Raw genomic sequence first — 19,069 nt, 5'->3', positions numbered from 1 at the left:
CAGTACTCTTGCCTGGAAAATCCCATGGATGGAGGAGCCTGGTAGGCTGCAGTCCATGGGGTCGCTAAGAGTCGGACATGACTGAACGACTTCACTTTCACTTTTCATTTTCAGGCATTGGAGAAGGAAATGGCAACCCACTCCAGTGTTCTTGCCTGGAGAATCTCAGGGACGGGGGAGCCTGGTGGGCTGCCGTCTTTGGGGTCGCACAGAGTCGGACACGACTGAAGTGACTTAGCAGTAGCAGCAGGGTTTCTCTAAACCAGAGCCCTGGGATCCCCAGGGAACAGGAAAGCCGTAATGGTTCTCAGACTTCTCTTACTTTTCTCCTTTCTCTCTTTCCCTCCCTCCATTGCTTTCTTCTCTCCTTTTTAATTTTCCACATTTTAATAACTCTTCTTGCATTTTTCTGTGAGAAAGCAAACTACAAAATGTTTTGGAGGGTGCTGGAGTTTGATAACACTGATCATCTCAGAGTGATCTGAAACATATGATGGCTATTATCTGTGCCTTTGAAAAGTAAAAGTTGGAAACCCCAGTTGATATTTCTTTCTTTTTTTTTTTTTCAGTTGATATTTCTTAATAAATTTCTTTTGATGGATAAAGTATCTTAAGGGTTAGAGGACGACCTGGAGAGTCTGCTTTAATTTGTGATAAATACTGCCCTCCTGTGGACACATTGGATATTACAACCTGTGAATGAGGCTCCAAGAGAAAAGTTGCTTGATAATTTATAAACTGTTTTCTGCAAAGAGGCCTCTGTTTTTTATTTTTATTTTTTTTTTGAGGATTTCTTGGGACCCTGAAAAATTCTCCTTATTCTTCTGAACCACTTTCCACATCCCAGGAGCTACAAAATATCTGCAGTTCTCTGGCTGTGTGTGTGCGCGTGCGTTTCAGTTCAGTTCAGGGCAGTTGCTCAGTTGTGTTCAACTCTTTGCCACCCCATTGACTGCAGCACACCAGGACTCCCAGAGCTTGCTCAAACCCATGTCCATGGAGTTGGTGATGCCATCCAACTATCTCATCCTCTGTCGTCCCCTTCTCCTCTTGGCCTCAATCTTTCCCAGCATCAGGGTCTTTTCCAGTGAGTCAGCTCTTCACATCAGGTGGCCCAAGTACTGAACAGGTGGCGTGTTCAGTACTGCCCCACTATCTGTGACCCCATGCGCTATAGCTGGCCAGGTTCTTCTATCCTTGGAGTAATTCAGGGCAGGATGGTGGAGTGGGTAGCCATTTTCTCCTCCAGGGGATCTTCTAGACACAGGGATCGAATCCATGTCTCTTGTATCTCCTGAATTGGTGGGGGAATTCATTACCACTGTGCCACCTGGGAAGCCCAATTCTCTGGATGATAAGCCACCAATCTAGCTCTTATAACTAGCTCCTTTCCTCTTGCCTGTGTGTGGCCTGGTGACAATTTTCTGTTCAGAAAGCATCTGGGTATCCCGTTATCCAGGGCTCCCAACAATTCCATTCATGTCCATCTATTGCTGCCGGGGTGTGAGGGGGAGAGCAAAGGCTATAAAGAGATACAGAGCAACTTCTCTTCACTGCGAACATCAAGGAGCGAGTATTGTTGGGCCTCCTCTTTTGCATCAAATATTCACCACTACATAACATGTGGAGGGCATTTATACAAAACATGTTAGTCAGCAAAACTCAGGAGAGCATCATTTCTGCCTTAAATAGCAAAGGAAGTGAGGATGAAGCTCTGTAGGCACTTTAGATGGAGAAACAGATCAGGCTGAGGTCCTGGCCCTTCCCTAATGTCACGGGGGCTCTGAGAAAGGCTCAGTACCTCAGTTTCCCAGCTGTAAGCTGAGAATGTTGGATAAAGTAGCTTTAGGAACAAGTTTAGCTCTACATTTATATGATTTGTCTGGACCCTTTTAAAATTTCTATCCAAAGGTACATCCTCTGAGGATTTAGTTGTTAGCATATAAATGCCCAGGAAGAAGTCTCAGATGGGCCTTCAAATGTCTGATTGACTTGTATTAGTGATGTGTATTCATTCTCTGTTGTGAAGTACATCACCCCAAAACGACACGTGTCATCTCCCAGTCTCCGCGGGTCAGGATCTGGCCGTGACTGAGCTGGATGTCAGGTGTCGGATGGGGCTGCCGTCTCACCTGCTGACTCAGCTGGGGGAGGATCGATCTGCTTTCTGCCCAGGTGTGTGGCCGTGGGCAATCCTCAGTTCCTCATGGGCTGAAGGATGGAAGGCCTCCGCTTCTTCCTGTGGGCGTCTCCACAGGGAGCCCCAACATGGCAGTTTCCTTCATCAGAAGGGAACTGTGAGAAGAGCCAGAGGCAGAAGGGGGAAGAGAGAGAGAGAGAGAGAAGGAGGGAGAATGAGGAAGAGAGGGGTGGGTGGGGAGAAGGTTAATCTTTGGTAACCTAATCTCAGAAGCGACATCCCTACGCTTTTGCTGTATTATTTTAAGTGAGTCCCAAGGGGATGGGATAAAACTCAGTGTGGTGGGGAAACCAGGAGACAGGGTTCTCTAGGAGTAATTTCAGAAGCTGCTGATCACACTGTCACTTTAGGAAAGAAAATGCTTTTATACCCCAATACCTAAAATTGGGCTGCTCTTGCCTATCTCTTAGCATGCCTGGTTTTTAATGTGTGATCACAGACTCTTTTATATGGGGTGCCAAGCTCTGCACTGGCATTGGAGGAAACAATGACATAGAGTAGAGTCTTGCATGTTAGTATAGTATAGACCTCTGGCATATTACAGTCTGGTCAAGATGATTAGCTTCATCTTGCCTTGAACTGGCCCGATGTCTCCTCCCTCTAAGTTTACGTCACCAAACTGTAAGCAGACACAGATTCAGCAGATGCCAAATACTCTACTCCAATTCCCAAACGATTGTCATTGGCCAAGAACATGTGATGAGAAGCTTGCCTGAGCTAGAAGATTTTCTCAATGCATATTTAGCACTTTCCCAACATAAGCTAGACTAGGAAGATCCACCCCAGGAAGAACGCCTGTCCTACTTTGAAAAGGAAAATGAAATTACACTGCCCAGTTTTCAGTCCAATCCCAAAGAAAGGCAATGCCAAAGAATGCTCAAACTACCGTACAATTGCACTCATCTCACACGCCAGCAAAGTGATGCTCAATATTCTCCAAGCCAGGCTTCAACAGTATGTGTACCGTGAACTTCCAGATATTCAAGCTGATTTTAGAAAAGGCAGAGGAACCAGAGATCAAATTGCCAACATCCGTTGGATCACCAAAAAAGCAAGAGAGTTCCAGGAAAACATCTACTTCTGTAGTCTCATGCCTTCAAAATGTAGGTACATACACATTCAGTGGGTGCCAGACACCACCGCCGCACCTCCCAAAGTTCGCCACCGCCCAGGAACATGTGATGAGAAGGCTGCATGGGCTGGAATATTTCTTTAACAAATATTTAGCACTTCCCCAGCACAGGCTAGATTAGGAAGTTCTATCCAAGGAGCAACGCCTGTCCTACTTTGAAAAGGGCATTGGCAGGACACTACCCTGGGGAGATGGCTGAACCGCTCTGCCTAAAATCAGGGTTTTTCAAAGCCAGAGACAATGGATTCCCAAGGAACTGGGGAATCGTAACTGTTCTCGGACTTCTTCTCTTACTTTCCTCCTTTCTTCTTTCTTTCCTTCCCTCCCCCCATTCTTTCCTTCTCTCTTTCTTTTTAGTTATCAGCATTTTAATAACTCTTCTTACATTTCTGTGTAAGGTGACTAACTGCAGAGTATTATTGGAGTTGCTGGAATTTGATAACACTGGTTATCTCCGAGTGATCTGAAACATACGATGGCTATTATCTGTGTCCATTAAAAGCAAGAATTGGAAAGCCAAGTTGATATTTCTTAATTCAGTTTGGTATAAAAATATCTCAAGTAGTCTTTTAGAGGGCAGCGTTGGAAATTCTGCTTTAAGTCATGGTAAATGCTGCCCTCCTGTGGACACATGTGGACATTACAACCTATGAATGCAGCTCCAAGAGAAAAGTTTCTTAGTAATTCGTTATTGAATGTCTTCTGCAAAGAAGGCCCTGTTTGTTTTTTTTTTATTTTCTTTTTCTCTTGAGAATTCCTTGGATCCTGAAAAATTCTCCATCTTCTGAGCCACCTTCATATCCCAGGAGCAACAGAATATCTGCAAGTCTCTGGCAGATAAACTACCACATCTAGCTCTTATAACTAGCTCCTTCCCTCTTCCCTTTGTCAGGTTGGTTACAGTTTCCTGTTTAGAAAGCATCCAAGTATCCATTCATGTCTGTTTCTTGTTGCTGGGGCGGGAGGTGGAGAGAAAAGGGTGTACAGAGATGCTGAGCAACGTCTCTTCATTGTGAACATCAAGGACCAAGTATCGTTGGCCTCCACTCTTGCAGTAAATATTCGCCACTACATAAAATGTACAAGACATTTATATAAAACACGTTAGTGCACAGAACCCCAGAACACCTCACAGCTGCCTTAAACAGCAAGCGAGGTGAGGATGAAACCTGTAGACACTTTGGATGCAGAAACATAACTAGGTTTGGCCCTGGCCCTTCCCACATGTCATGGGGGCTCTGAGAAAGTCTCAGGCTCTCAGTTTCCCAGCTGTAAACTGAGAGAGTTGGATAACGTTTAGCTCTACTTCTGTATAGTTTTTGTTTTCTGGACCTTTCTTGAAATTTCTATTCAAAGGTACCTCTTCTGATGATTTAGTTGTTAGCAGGAAACGGTGTCCAGGAATTGGTCTGAGATGGGCCTTCAAATATCTGATTGCCTGGTATTAGTGGTGTGTGTTCACTTCCTGTTGTGAAACACATTACCCAAACTTAGTGGCTCAAAACAACATGTATCAAACCCCAGTCTCCACGGGTCAGGATCTGGCCGTGGCTGAGCTGGATGTCAGGTGTCAGATGGGGCTGCCGTCTCACCGGCTGGCTCAGCTGGGGGAGGGTCGATCTGCTTTCTGCTCAGGTGTGTGGTCGCAGGCAGACCCCTCATGGGCTGCTGGACGGAAGGCCTCCGCTTCTTCCTGTGGGCATCCACAGGGAGCTCCCAACATGGCAGCTTCCTTCATCAGAAGAGCCAGAGGCAGGGAGAGAGGGAAAGAGAGGGAGAGGGAAAGAGAGAGAGGGAGGGAGAGGGAGAGAGAGGGAGGGCGGGAGAGGGAGAGAGAGGGAGGGCGGGCGATAGCGAAATACGGAGAAGGGTCAGGGTGGGGAGCAAACTTAGTCTGTTATAACCTAATCAGAAGTGACATCCCATCACTTTACCTATAATATTTTGATTAAAGTCAGTCATCATTTTTTAGCCCAGTCCCAAGGTGATGGGATAAAACACAGTGTGGTGGGAATACTAGAAGGAAGTGTTCTTTGGGAGTCAACACAGAAGCTGCCAATTATACTGTGTGCTTTCATGAAAGAAAATGCCTTTGAATTTCATTTCCTTTCCATGCAAAATGGGGCTGCTCAAGCCTATCTCCTAGCACGTCTTGGTTTCTAACGTGTTATCATCAACTCATTTATTCTGTATGCCAAGCTCTGCATTGGCATTGGAGGAAAAAAATGACATATAGAGCCCCTGACCTCAAGCATATTCCCATGTGGTCAAGATGATTAAGTTCCTCTGACCTTCAAAATGATTGTCATTGGCCAGGAACCTGTGATGAGAAACGTCCATGAGCCGGAAGATCCTTAACACATATCTAGCACTTCCCCAACAGAGACTAGATTAGGACGCTCCATCCAAGAGAGAATTCCTGTCCTACTTTGAAAAGGAAAATGGGACCACCCTACCCTGGGGAGATGGTTGGACTCCTCTGGCTAAAATGAGGGTTTCTCAAATCCAGGTAGCCTCTGGATACCCTAGGATCTGCCAAGCCGTAATGGTGCTTAGATTTCTTTTCCTACTGTTCTTCTTTTTCTATTTCTTTCCTTCCTCACCTCCATTCTTTCCTTCTCTCTTTTTAAAAAATTTTCAGCATTTTAGTAACTCTTCTTACATTTCTCTGTGAGAAGACCAATTAAAAACTATTTTGGTGGGGGGCAGGTATATATTTTAACACTGGTCGTCTCAGAGTTATCTGAAAGATATGATGGTTCTTATTTGAGCCTTTGAAAAGCAAAAATTGGAAACCCAAGTGGATATTTCTTAATAAATTCAGTTTGGCAGACAAAATATCTCAAGTGGGTTAGTCTTCAGAAGTTGACTTAGGCTATTTGTCGTTAAGTCGTGGTAAATGCTGCCCTCCTGTGGACACATTTAAACATTACAACCTATGAATGCCGCTTCAAGAGAAAAGTTGCTAGAGAACATGTTATTGAATGTCTTCTGCAAAGAGGACCCTGTTACTTCTTTTTTCTTTTGAGAATTCCTTGGGACCCTGAAAAATTCTCCTTCACCTTCTGAACCACTTTCCACATCCCAGGAGCTGCAGAATATCTGCAAGTCTCTGCAATATTGGTATTGCAATATCTGCAATACCAAAGTAGCTCTTAAAACTAGCTCCTTCCCTCTTGCCTATGTGTGTGGCCCTGTTACAATATCTTGGTCACAAAGCACCAGGTGTCTCATTATCCCAGGATCCTAACAATTCCATTCACGTCCATCTATTGCTGCTGGGGAGTGAGGTGGAGAGCAAAGGGTACAAAGAGATTCTTTGTGAACAGGTAGGACCAAATATTGTTGGGCTTCTAATCTTGCGGGAATATTCATCACTTATAACATGTAAGGCCATTTATACGAAACATGTCAGTTAGCAAACCCCAGGAAGGCATCATTTTTGCCTTAAATAGCAAAAGAAGTGAGATGAAGCCATGTAGACAGACACTTAGGTGGAGAAACCAAGCGGGCTGAGGTCCTGGCACTTCCCAAATGTCATGGAGGCTCTGAGAAAGTCTCAGTCCCTCAGTTTCCCAGCTGTAAGCTGAGAGAGTTGGATAAAGGAGCTTTAAGAACAAGTTTAGCTCAACTTTTGTATGATTTATATTGCCTGGACGTTTCTTGGAATTGCTATTCAGGGGGACCTCTTCTGAGGATTTAGTTGCTCGTGTATAAAGATGCCCAGGAAGAGGTCTCAGACGGGCCTTCAAATACCTGATTGCCTGATATTAGTGGCGAGTATTTGTTCTCTATTTTGATGCACATTACCCAAACTTAGTGGCTCAAAACAACACGTGTCATCTCCCAGTCTCCAAGGGTCAGGATCTGGCCATGACTGAGCTGGATGTCAGGTGTCAGACGGGGCTGCCATCTCACCTGCTGGCTCAGCTGGGGGAGGATCCATCTGTTTTCCGCTCAGGTGTGTGGCCGCGGGCAGACCTCAGTTCCTCATGGGCCGCTGGATGGAAGGCCTCCGCTTCTTCCTGTGGGCGTCAACAGGGAGCTCCCAACATGGCAGCTTCCTTCATCAGAAGGGAACAGTGAGAAGAGCAGGAGGCAGGGGGAAGAGAGAGAGAGACACAGAGAGAGGGAGAGAGAGAGGGAGGGAGGGAAGGAGGGAAGGAGAGATTGAGAGGGACAGGAACAGGGAGAGAGGGGTGGGGGGCGGCGAAGAAAGTTAGTCTTTTGTATCCTAATCTCAGAAGTGACATCCCATCACTTCTGCTGTCTTATTTTGATTAAATTGAGTCATTAGTTTTAGCCCAGTCCCAAGGCAAGGGGATAAAACACAGGGTGGTGGGGAAACCAGGAGGTACGTGTCTTTTGTACCTCATTTTCTTTCATTGTATAATGGGCCTGCTAGCCACTATGGAGAACAGTGTGGAGATTCCTTAAAAAACTGGAAATAAAATTGCCATATGACCCAGCAATCCCACTGCTGGGCATACACACCGAGGAAACCAGAATTGAAAGAGACACGTGTACTCTAATGTTCATCGCAGCACTGTTTATAATAGCCAGGACATGGAAGCAACCTAGTTGTCCATCAGCAGTTGAATGGGTAAGAAAGCTGTGGTACATATACACAATGGAATATTCAGTTCAGTTCAGTTCAGTCGCTCAGTTGTATCTGACTCTTTGCAACCCCATGAATTGCAGTATGCCAGGCCTCCCTGTCCATCATCAACTCCCGGAGTTCACTCAGACTCACGTCCATCGAGTCAGTGATGCCATCTCATCCTCTGTCATCCCCTTCTCCTCCTGCCCCTAATCCCTCCCAGCATCAGAGTCTTTTCGAAATTACTCAGCCCTTAAAAAGAATGCGTTTGAATCAGTTCTAATGAGGTGGATGAAACTGGAGCCTATTATACAGAGTGAAGTAAGTCAGAAAGAAAAACACCAATACAGTATACTAATGCATATATATGGAATTTAGAAAGATGGTGACAATAACCCTATATGCAAGACAGCAAAAGAGACACAGATGTGTAGAACAGTCTTTTAGACTCTGCGGGAGAGGGTGAGGGAGGGATGACTTGAGAGAATAGCATTGAAACATGTATATTATGACATGTGAAACAGATCACCAGTCCAGGTTTGATGCATGAGACAGGGTGCTCAGGGCCAATGCACTGGGATGACCCAGAGGGACGGGATGGGGAGGGAGGTGGAAGGGGGGTTCAGGATGGGGAACCCCTGTACACCCATGGCTGATTCATGTCAATGTATGACAAAACCAATACAATATTGTAAGTAATTAGCCTCCAACTAAAATAAATAAATTAAAAAAAAAAACAAAAACGGGCCTGCTAGATGTAAAGAGCAGACTTTTGGACTATGTGGGAGAAGGCGAGGGTGGGATGCTTGAAGAGAGTAGCACTGAGACATGTATATTTGCCATATGTGAGATAGATGACCAGTCAAGCTTGATGCATGAAGCAGGGCGCTCAAAGCTGCTTCTCTGGGACGACCCAGAGGGATGGGGTGGGGAGGGAGGTGGGAGGGGGGTCCAGGACGGGGGACACATGTGCACCCGTGGCTGATTCATGTCGATGTTCGGCAAGAGCCACCACAATATTGTAAGGTAATTAGCCTTCAATTAAAATAATTAATTTAAAACATGGGCCTGCTAATGCCTAGGATGGAATCTAGGCCTGATGCTTTGGGAGCGAGAGTCTTAGCCACTGGACTACCACAGAGGTGTCCACCTTCATTTTTAATGTGTTATCACTGACTCATTTACATGGTGTGCCAAGCTCTGCACTGGCATTGGAGGGAAAATGACATGTAGTACAGAGTCCCAGACTTCATGCAGATTACAGTCTGGTCAAGATGATTAAGTTCCTCTTACCTAGAATTGACCTCATGTCTCCTCCCTCTAAGCTTATGTTACCACAATATATGCAGACACCGATTCAGCTGAGGCCAAATACCACCCTCCAGCTCCAAAACCACTGTCATTGGCCAAGAACATGTGATGAGAAGCTTTCATCAGCTGGAAGATTCCTTTTACATGCATTTAGCACTTCCCCAGCGTAGGCTAGATTAAGAAGCTCCATCCAAAGAATGCCTGTCCTACTTTGAAAACAAAAATGGGACTACCCTACCCTGGGGAACGGGCTGGACACTTCTGGCTTAAGTCAGGGTTCTTCAAAACCAGAGCCTCTGGATTCGCAGACTTCTCTTACTTTTACCCTTTCTCTTTTTCCTTCCCTCCCGTCATTCCTTCCTTCTCACTTTTTAATTTTCAGCATTTTAATAACTCTTCTTGCATTTCTGTGTGAGAATCCTAAATAAAAAATGTTTTGTGGGGTACTGGAATTTTATAACACTGGCTTTCTCAGAGTGATCTGAAATATATGATGCCTATTATTTGTGCCCTTTAAAAGCAAAAATTGGAAAGCCGAGTTGATATTTCTTAATAAATTCAGTGTGGCAGACAAAATATCTCTTCAGTTCAGTTGTTCAGTCATGTCCAACTCTTTGCGACCCCATGGACTGCAGCACGCCAGGCTTCCCTGCCCGTCACCAACTCCCAGAGCTTACTCAAACTCATGTCCATTGAGTCAGTGATGCCATCCAACCATCTCGTCCTCTGTTATCCCCTTCTCCTCCTGCCTTCAATCTTTCCCAGCGTCAGGGTCTTTTCCAGTGAGTCAGTTCTTTGCATCAGGTGGCCAAAGTATCGGAGTTTCAGCTTTAGCATCAGTCCTTCTAATGAATATTCAGGGCTGATTTCCTTTAGGATGGACTGGTTGGATCTCTTTGCAGTCGAAGGGACTCTCAAGAGTCTTCTCCAATACCACAGTTCAAAAGCATCAATTCTTCGGCGCTCAACTTTCCTTATAGTCCAGCTCTCACATCCATACATGACTACTGGAAAAAACATAGCTTTGACTAGACGGACTTTGTTGGCAAAGTAATGTCTCTGCTTTTTAATATGTTGTCTAAGTTTGTCATAGCTTTTCTTCCAAGGAGTAAGCATCTTTTAATTTCATGGCTGCAGTCTCCATCTTCAGTAATTTTGGAACCCAAAAAAATAAAGTCTGACACTGTTTCCACTATTTCTCCATCTATTTGCCATTAAGTGATGGGACTGGATGCCATGATCTTAGTTTTTTGAATGTTGAGTTTTAAGTCAACTTTTTCACTCTCTTTCACTTTCATCAAGAGGCTCTTTAGTTCTTTTTCACTTTCTGCCATAAGGGTGGTGTCATCTGCATATTTGAGTTTATTGCTATTTCTCCTGGCAACCTTGATTCCAGCTTGTGCTTCATCCAGCCTGGCATTTCTAGTGGCAAGTCTTTAGAGGATAACTTTGGAAATTCTGCTTTAAGACACTGTAAATGCTGCCATCTTGTGGATACATGTGGACATTACAACCTATGAATGAGGCTCCAAGAGAAAACTTGCTTCAGTTCAGTTCAGTCGCTCAGTCAAGTCCGACTCTTTCTGACCCCATGGACTGAGGCATGCCAGACCTCCTGTCCATCACCAACTCCCAGAGCTTACTCAAACTCATGTCCATCGAGTTGGTGATGCCATTCAACCATCTCATCTTCTGTCGTCCCCTTCTCCTCCTGCCTTCAATCTTTCCCAGCATCAGGGTCTTTTCAAATGAGTCAGCTCTTCGCATCAGGTAGCCAAAGTATTGGAGTTTCAGCTTCAACATCAGTCCTTCCAGTGAATATTCAGGACTGATATCCTTTAGGATGGACTGGTTGGATCTCCTTGCAGTCCAAGGGGCTCTCAAGAGTCTTCTCCAACACCACAGTTCAAAAGCATCAATTCTTCGGCACTCAGCTTTCTTCACAGTCCAACTCTCACATCCATACATGACCACTGGAAAAACCATAGCCTTGACCAGACAGGCCTTTGTTGGCAAAGTAATGTCTCTGCTTTTTAATATGCTGTCTAGGTTAGTCATAACTTTCCTTCCAAGGAGTAAGCGTCTTTTGATTTCATGGCTGCAATGAACATCTGCAGTAAATTTGGAGCCTAAAAAAATAAAGTCAGCCACTGTTTCCACTGTTTCCCCGTCTATTTGCCATGAAGTGATGGGACCAGATGCCATGATCTTAGTTTTCTGAATGTTGAGCTTTAAGCCAACTTTTTCACTCTCCTCTTTCACTTTCATCAAGGGGCTCTTGAGTTCTTCACTTTTTGCCATATGGGTGGTGTCATCTGCATAGCTGAGGTTAGTGATATTTCTCCCAGCAATCTTGAATCCAGCTTGTGCTTCATCCAACCCAGAGTTTCTCATGATGTACTCTGCATATAAGTTAAATAAACAGGGTGACAATATATAGCCTTGACTAATCCTCCTATTTGGAACCAGTCTGTTGTTCCATGTCCACTTCTAACTGTTGCTTCCTGATCTGCATACAGATTTCTCAGGAGGCAGGTCAGGTGGTCTGGTAATCCCATCCCTTTCAGAATTTTCCACAGTTTATTGTGATCCACACAGTCAAAGGCTTTGGCATAGTCAATAAAGCAGAAATAGATGTTTTTCTGGAACTCTCTTGGTTTTTCAATGATCCATCGGATGTTGGCAATTTGATCCCTGGTTCTCTGCCTTTTCTAAAAGCAGCTTGAACATCTGGAAGGTCACAGTTCATGTATTGTTGAAACCTGGCTTGGAGAATTTTAAGCATTACTTTACTAGTGTGTGAGATGAGTGCAATTGTGCAGTAGTTTGAGCATTCTTTGGCATTGCCTTTCTTTGGGATTGGAATGAAAACTGACCTTTTTCAGTCTTGTGGCCACTGCTGGGTTTTCCAAATTTCCATATTGAGTGCAGCACACAGCATCATCTTTTAGGATTTGAAATAGCTCAACTGGGATTCCATCACCTCCACTAGCGTTGTTCATAGTAATGCTTCCTAAGGCCCACTTGACTTCACATTCCAGGATGTCTGGCTCTAGGTGACTGATCACACCATCGTGATTATCTGGGTCATGAAGATCTTTTTTATACAGTTCTTCTGTGTATTCTTGCTACCTCTTCTTAATATCTTCTGCTTCTGTTAGGTCCCCATTTCTGTCCTTTATTGAGCCCATCTTTGCATGAAATGTTCTCTTGGTATCTCTAATTTTCTTGAAGAGATCGCTAGTCTTTCCCATTCTATTATTTTCCTCTATTTCTTCACACTGATCACTGAGGAAGGCTTTCTTTTCTCTCCTTGAGATTCTTTGGAACTCTGCATTCAAATGGGAATATCTTTCTTTTCTCCTTTGCTTTTCACTTCTCTTCTTTTCACAGCTATTTGTAAGGCCTCCTCAGACAGCCATTTTGCTTTTTTGCATTTCTTTTTCTTGGGGATGGTCTTGATCCCTGTCTCCTTTACAATTTCATGAACCTCCACCCATAGTTCATCAGGCACTCTATCAGATCTAGTCCCTTAAATCTATTTCTCACTTCCACTGTATAATCGTAAGGGATTTGATTTAGGTCATACCTAAATGGTCTAGTGGTTTTCCCTGCTTTCTTCAATTTAAGTCTGAATTTGGCAGTAAGCAGTTCATGATCTGAGCCACAGTCAGCTCCCTGTCTTGTTTTTGCTGACTATATAGAGTTTCCCCATCTTTGGCTGAAAAGAATATAATCAATCTGATATTGGTATTGACCATCTGGTGATGTCCATGTGTAGAGTCTTCTGTTGTGTTGTTGAAAGAGGGTATTTGCTATGACCAGTGCGTTCTCTTGGGAAAACTCTTAATTAGCCTTTGCCCTGCTTCATTCTGTACTCCAAGGCCAAATTTGCCTGTTACTCCAGGTGTTTCTTGACTTCCTACTTTTGCATTCCAGTCCTGTATAACGAAAAGAACATCTTTGTTGCTTGATAACTTGTTATTGAAAAAAGTTGCCTGATAATTTGTTATTGAATGTCTTCTGTAAAGAGGGTTGTTTTATTTTTTTCTTTTTCTTTTGAAGATTCCTTGGGACCCTGAAAAATAGTCCTTCATCTTCTGAACCACCATCCACATCAGAGGAGCTAAAAAATATCTGCAATTCTCTGGCATCTAAGCTACCAAATATAGTTTATAACTCGCTCCTTCCCTCTTACCTATGTGTGACCTGATTACAATTTCCTGTTTAGAAAGCATCCAGGTATCCCATTATCCAGAGCTCTTGAATAGGGCCTGATTCCATGTCCATTTCTTGCCACTGGGGTGGGAGGTGGAGTACAAAGCATATAAAGATATACTGAGCAACTTCTCTTTATTTGAATATCAAGGACCAAGTATTGTTGGGCTTCCACTCTTACACCAAATATTCATCACTACATAATATGTACGATCCATTTATACAAAACAGGTTAGTGAGCAAATCACAAATAGCCCTCATTTCTGCCTTAAATAGCAAGGGAAGTGGGGATGAAGCCATCTACACTTTGGGTGTGTAGACACACTAGGCTGAGGTCCTGGCCCTTCCCAGATGTCCTGGGGGCTCTGAGAAAGTCTGAAACCCTCAGTTTCCCGGCTGTAAAATGGGACAGTTGGATAAAGGAGCTTAAGAACAAAGTTTAGCTTTACTTTTTTACGATAGATATTGTCTGGACCTTTCTTGAAATTCCTCTGTAGAGGTAAAGGTAACTCCTCTGAGGATTTAGTTGTTAGTGTATAAAGATGCCCAGGAAGAGGTCTGGGATGGACCTGCCGCACAGCTGATGGCCTGAGATTAATTGTGTGCATTCACTGTCTATTGTTAAACACACTGCTCCAAGCGTAGTGGCTCAAAGCAACATGTGTCCTCTCCCAGCCTCCAGGGTCTGGAGAGTCAGGGTCTCCAGGTCGGGATCTGGCCGTGACTGAGCTGGATGTCAGGAGTCGGGCGGGGCTGCCGTCTCACCTGCTGGCTCAGCTGGGGGAGGATCGATCTGCTTTCTGTCAGGTGTGTGGCCGCGGGCAGACCTCAGTTCCTCATGGGCCGAAGGATGGAAGGCCTCCGCTTCTTCCTGTGGGCGTCCACAGGGAGCCCCAACATGGCAGCTTCCTTCATCAGAAGGGAACCGTGAGAAGAGCCAGGGAGGGAGGGAGGGAAAAAGAGAGACAGGAAGAGGGAGAGGGGTGGTAAGTCCATCTTTTTTAACCTAATCTCAGTAGTGATATTGCAATACTTTTACTATATTATTTTCACTAAATTGAGTCACTAGTTTTAGCCCAGTCCCTAGTGGAGGGGTTAAAACCCAGTGTGGTGGGGAAACCAGGAGACAGGGTTTTTTGGGATTCATTTCAAAAACTGCCTACCATACTTTGTGACTTCAGGAAAGAAAATGCCTTTGTACCTCATTTTCTTTAGCTGTAAAATGGGATGCTCTTGCCTATCTCCTAGCATACCCTGGTTTTTAATGGGTTATCATTGGCTTATTTATTCTGTGCTGCAAGCTCTGAACTGGCATTGGAGGGAAAATGATATATAATATAGAGTCCCAGACCTCAAGCCTATTACAGTCTGGTCAAGTAGGTTAAGTTCATTTTGCCTTCCACTGGCTTGATATTTCCTCCCTTTAAGCTTATGCCACCGAAATATTTGTAGACACAAATTCAGCTGATGCCCAATACCACCACTCCAACTCCACAAGAATTGTCATTAGCCAAGAACACGTGATGAGAAACTTCCATGAGCCGAAGATTTCCTTAACTTGTATTTAGCATTTCCCCAACACAGACTAGATTAGGAGGCTCCATCCAAGGAAGAACACATGTCCTACTCTGAAAAGAAAAATGCCACTACACCACCATGGGGAGATGGTTTGACTCCTCTGGCTAAAATTAGGGTTTCTCAAACCAGAGCCTCTGGGTCCCCGGGTAACAGGAATTGCCGGGAGCCAGCGTAAGGAACTCCGCCCTTGGCAAAGGTCATGAGGATGGAGGCTCGACACACGCAAAGGTGGGATAGAGCCTCAGGAGTCCCCCTGGAAATTCTCGAGCATCTACCCCCAAAACCAGAGTCTGCCTACTTTACTGCTTTGTGCTCTCACCTACACCTCTGACTTTACGGGGGGCTGTCCCCCACCACCTCTTTCAGAGAAGGAGTTAACTTAGAGCTCCAGTTAATAATAATTCCTGGGCGTGACAGGAGTGTTTCAACCTACAAACTCCTCTGAAGGTTCTCTAGCCTGCCTGACAGGCTTGTCCAGCCACATGTGATTGTTTACAGCCTCCCAACCGTGAGAGGCACGAGATGCTCTAAACTTTCTAAAAACAGATTCTTTTGAGAAGTTAGAAAATTATTAGTATAGTATTAGTGGGCTAGTTAGGAATTATACCAGTGGAGGGTTTCATTGTTGAACCAATGTTTGCTGCTAAGTCTCCACATCTCCTGCCCTTATAGACATTAATGAATATATAGAAGAAATAAGTATTAACCTTTGATATTAATCACGTTGGACCTTAGGCTAAGCAAATTCTTTCCTTAATTAAAACCCACTACACCCTCACCCTATAGGAATGTAACTTTATCTGGTACCTTTGGAAGGTGGCGTCTGTTTTAAGAATAATCACTCCTGGAGAAATAAGTGTTCTGGTTGACTGACCGCTGTCATGAGGAGAGGGTCATAAATTGTCAGCAGGCCCCCTGGCCAGAAGATGATGTAACACCCCTAAGACCTTTGTATACATTTGTATAAAGCACCTGACTTTAATAAAAGTCAGGACTGCTGACCCTGCGTGACTTTTGTATAACATCTCAGTGTATAAAAACAGACCCTGGAAAATAAAAAAGGGGATCAGTTCCTCGAAAGACTGGTCTCCCCATGTTGTTCTTTCTCTCACCTTCTGGCTGAATTCCCATCTGGAACGTGGAGGCTCGTCAAGCCTACTAATTATGCCTGGGCTTCTAAGATCTGACCAGGGAGGCCTTAGTGTCTCCTCTCCTTCGGGAGAACGGGAGGATGCCTGCGGCCTACGTAGGTGACGTAAATTCCTTGCCTTGGAATTTTATTAGCTTTCCACGTAAACCAAGTTATTCAGCCTCTTTTCTCCACTGAATTTTCTCACTGAGCTATCCTTATTCTATTACTCTTTATATCTCTAATTAATATTTAATTAAAGCTATTGTATCCTGATCGCCAAAGCCGTCTCCCCTTCGAATTCCCTGGATCCACTGGGGCTGGACCCCGGCAGGGAATAGTATTGGTTCTCAGATTTTTTCTCTTACTATTTTCTTGCCTCTCTTGATTTTCTTCCCTCCCTCCATTCCTGCCTTTCTTAATTTTCAGCATTTTAATAATACTTCTTTTTTTCACTTTTAACAATAATGTTTATTATACAAGGCATTATCATTTTCTCAATAGTCTTCACTCATTTATCAACAAACTTACACTGTACTCATTTAATAAATCAACAGTGTCAAACTACACTTCACTACTTTTCGACCTCCAAGCACTCAACTTAGAGACCAACAAAACAGTGCTTGGAGCACCGAAAGGAAAGAGAAGAAAACCTGGAAAGGTCAACTGAGATACTTAGGAGCAGTTAAAGGGGATGGGTGAGAGGAGGAATTAGATTCCCCAGCACCATCAGATTTCCCTCACGGGTCAAAGAGGTTTACAAAATCAGTTATAAGACAAAAGGTTAGAATTAGGGAATCAGAGGAAGCCATACTCTGGGATATTGCAGGTCATCCAAGTTCCTGGGTGCAGGACAGACAGGAGGTGAGGACAGAGGGAGAAAGCTGCGCCTAGAAGATGTAAAGGTCAGAACTTGTCATGAATTGGAAAAATGAAAAGCCATAGTCACAAATCTGGAAGATGGACTACGGGAAGGGAAAGCCTGGAGTTTCATACCTTTCAGGAGGTGATAAATCCTGAAGCCATACAGTGGCAGGCAGTGAGGTGCATTTAACACTAAACCGTCTGTTTTATAAGAATAAGACGTTGGCAATCTTGCTTAAATAATTCTATTCTGTAGATTTAAAAACATTATGTGCCCAGAAGGTAGCCACCCAGGCAGGTTACACGCCTAACAGGCAGTATAGAAGGGCTCCAAGCCGAGTGCGTCTGTAGAAAACAAAACACAATTAATGTTACCGTCAAGTGAAGAGAGCTGATTTCATTGTTTCTTCAACCCTTTTAACAATTTCCTAAAGCTAAGCCATTCTGATCACTTGAAATAAGCTAGTATTGCCAAATACTACATAATCAAATAGGTTGATTGTAATCAAACCCCAATTTTTCCTGAGCCTTAACTGCCTCTGTGATCTGGAACACAGTTGGCAGCATGGAAGTTATTATTACTTTTTTGGGGGGGGCAGGGAGGGAACTGGGGATCAACAATTGTCTAACTATACGTGTATGTAAACAAAAGAGATCAAACTGACCAATTAAATTAGCCATTCAGAATCCGTCTTGCCAAAAAGTTATAACCTTGAGACTGATTAAGCAAAACAGGTTTCTGCTACTCAGATGCTCTGAGTCTGGGAAGCCCTGGCTTTGATGATAATCCTGATGATAATTCAGTTTTTATTTCGATCTTCTCAGGCTCTTCTGTCAAGACTACTCTGCGTAGCAGGAAGAAGCCTGACACAAACGTGTTCCAGGGTCGGCGTGGTTCCGTCCAAGGGGCGTCTCCCCACGCTCTTCAGTTGTCTCCCTTCTCTCTTCATTCTGTTCTTCCTCCTTCAGCCTTTCCTCATCTTTATCGTTGTCCTCATCCCTGCGCTTGTCCTGCTCTTCCGAATCTGTTTTGGTTTTTCTTGTCTTTGTTCTTCTTCTTTTGCTCTGAAGCTTCTTTCTTGTCTTTCTGCTCCCTCCAATAAGCTTCCAGAGCTTCTTTTAACCGGGTAAAGAACCGCTGAAACTCCATCTCCTCCATGGCAGACAGCAGATCGTTGGCATTCAGTGTCTTGAGCTTCCCTCTCATCGCGAAGCTGTTGGCACAGGATGTGGCATTAGCACAAAGACTCTGGCGGCGCGGGAGGTGGAGATGTTGACACCGTCCCAGAGCGCCTCCTTGATGATTCCGGTGATGACGGCGTTGGGAGGTTTAGGTCCTCGGGCCTCTCGGCCATGGCCACGGCCGGGGACCGTGCCTGCGATCTCCGCTTCAGGCCCCTACGGCGTCCGCACTTCCCGCATCGCCACGGTCTGACCCAGCGAGGCTTCCATCCTGCCCCGCGTGGCCCCAGTCATACCTCTTCTTACATTTCTCTCTGAGAAGGCCAACTACAAAAATCTGGGGTGTTGCTGGAATAACATAACACTGGTTATCTCAGAATGATCTGAAACATAAGATGGTTCTTATTTGTGCCTCTGAAAAGCAAAAACTGGAAACCCAAGTTGATATTTCCTAATAAATTCAGTTTGGCAGACGTAGTATCGCAAGTGGTTAGTCGTTAGAGGACAGGTTTGAACACGTTGCTTTAAGTCATGGTAAATGCTGCCCTCCGGTGGACACATGTGGGCATTACACTCTATGAATGAGGCGCCAAGAGCAAAGGTGCTTGAAAACTTATACTGAACATCTTCGCCTAAGGGGGTCTGTTGTTGTTTTTCTTTTCTCTTAGGGATTTCTTGGGACCCTGAAGAATTCTGACTCGTCTTCAGAACCACTTTCCACATCCCAGGAGCTACAAAATGTCTGCAATTTTCTGGCTTATAAGCTACCAAATCTAGCTTTTATAACTACCTCCTTCCCTCTTGCCTACCTGTGGCTTGCTTACAAAGTTTTCTCTTTAGAAAGCAACCAGGTAT

General features: G+C 44.4%; 1 long non-coding RNA gene and 1 pseudogene across 3 annotated transcripts in view; both read right to left on the bottom strand.

Annotated features, from left to right (window-relative positions):
* Nucleotides 1–997: 997 nt before the first annotated feature.
* LOC102409541 overlaps nucleotides 998–19,069 on the bottom strand; it is a 68,865-nt gene continuing 50,793 nt past the window's right edge. The window contains exons 3-6 of one of the 3 annotated variants that reach the window (XR_006640836.1): nucleotides 14,227–14,370; nucleotides 7,251–7,396; nucleotides 5,579–5,652; nucleotides 998–2,295 (exon numbers count right to left, since the gene is read on the bottom strand). This is a non-coding gene — a long non-coding RNA (uncharacterized LOC102409541). Of the gene's footprint in view, nucleotides 2,296–5,578; nucleotides 5,653–7,250; nucleotides 7,397–14,226; nucleotides 14,371–17,057; nucleotides 17,378–19,069 lie in introns of those variants that run through there. The other 2 variants (XR_006640834.1, XR_006640835.1) reach the window with 2 other exon arrangements.
* LOC123332751 lies at nucleotides 17,635–18,387 on the bottom strand (annotated as a pseudogene).

The sequence above is a fragment of the Bubalus bubalis genome, chromosome 3, assembly GCF_019923935.1.
Source record: "Bubalus bubalis isolate 160015118507 breed Murrah chromosome 3, NDDB_SH_1, whole genome shotgun sequence".
Taxonomy (NCBI): Eukaryota; Metazoa; Chordata; class Mammalia; order Artiodactyla; family Bovidae; genus Bubalus; species Bubalus bubalis.
This window is presented reverse-complemented; position numbering and strand designations above follow the sequence as displayed.